Raw genomic sequence first — 470 nt, 5'->3', positions numbered from 1 at the left:
CGACCGCAGAGTCGATGTGGACCCTTGTCCCCCGTGGCTGAGTGCCGCCACCGTGCTTCTTTGTTCCTCCCTTTTGCCCTTGTGCATGCCGTGCGCGCATGATGCCGCTCTTTGTTCTGCAATGCCGACCCACGTGAGAGAGAAACGACGCCTTGACTACTGGCAACTGACGCACTCACCACCCCTCTTCCGCGCCACCACCACCACGTCCACGGACGCGCTCGATGGCTGGCGGTTGCAACAATACCAGGTGCTGCGGACGAAGAGCATGTCTTGAAGAGGATGCCGCGGTATTTTGTGTGGGTTTCAATTTGTTTTTGTTATGGTGACTGTGTCGTTTTTGTTTTGTTGCTACAATCTTGTTTTTTTTTTTTTTATCCTTATGATTTAGGTGGTAGATGATTTCTTGCGGGAACGAGGGCGATGCTTGGGTTGTAGAGCTTCATACAAATGAAGGCGTAATATCGTTG

General features: G+C 51.7%; 1 non-coding gene across 1 annotated transcript; it reads left to right on the top strand.

Annotated features, from left to right (window-relative positions):
- Positions 1 to 95: 95 nt before the first annotated feature.
- Tc00.1047053460773.10 lies at positions 96 to 171 on the top strand. Its single transcript, XR_008254654.1, has one exon. It is a non-coding gene; the product is annotated as a C/D small nucleolar RNA (snoRNA), TB8C3C3 (small nucleolar RNA).
- The last annotated feature ends 299 nt before the right edge of the window (positions 172 to 470 follow it).

The sequence above is a fragment of the Trypanosoma cruzi genome (assembly GCF_000209065.1).
Source record: "Trypanosoma cruzi strain CL Brener chromosome Unknown tcruzi_1047053460773, whole genome shotgun sequence".
Lineage (NCBI taxonomy): Eukaryota > Euglenozoa > Kinetoplastea > Trypanosomatida > Trypanosomatidae > Trypanosoma > Trypanosoma cruzi.
The sequence above is the reverse complement of the archived record's forward strand: the minus strand, read 5'-3'. Positions and strand labels throughout refer to the sequence as shown.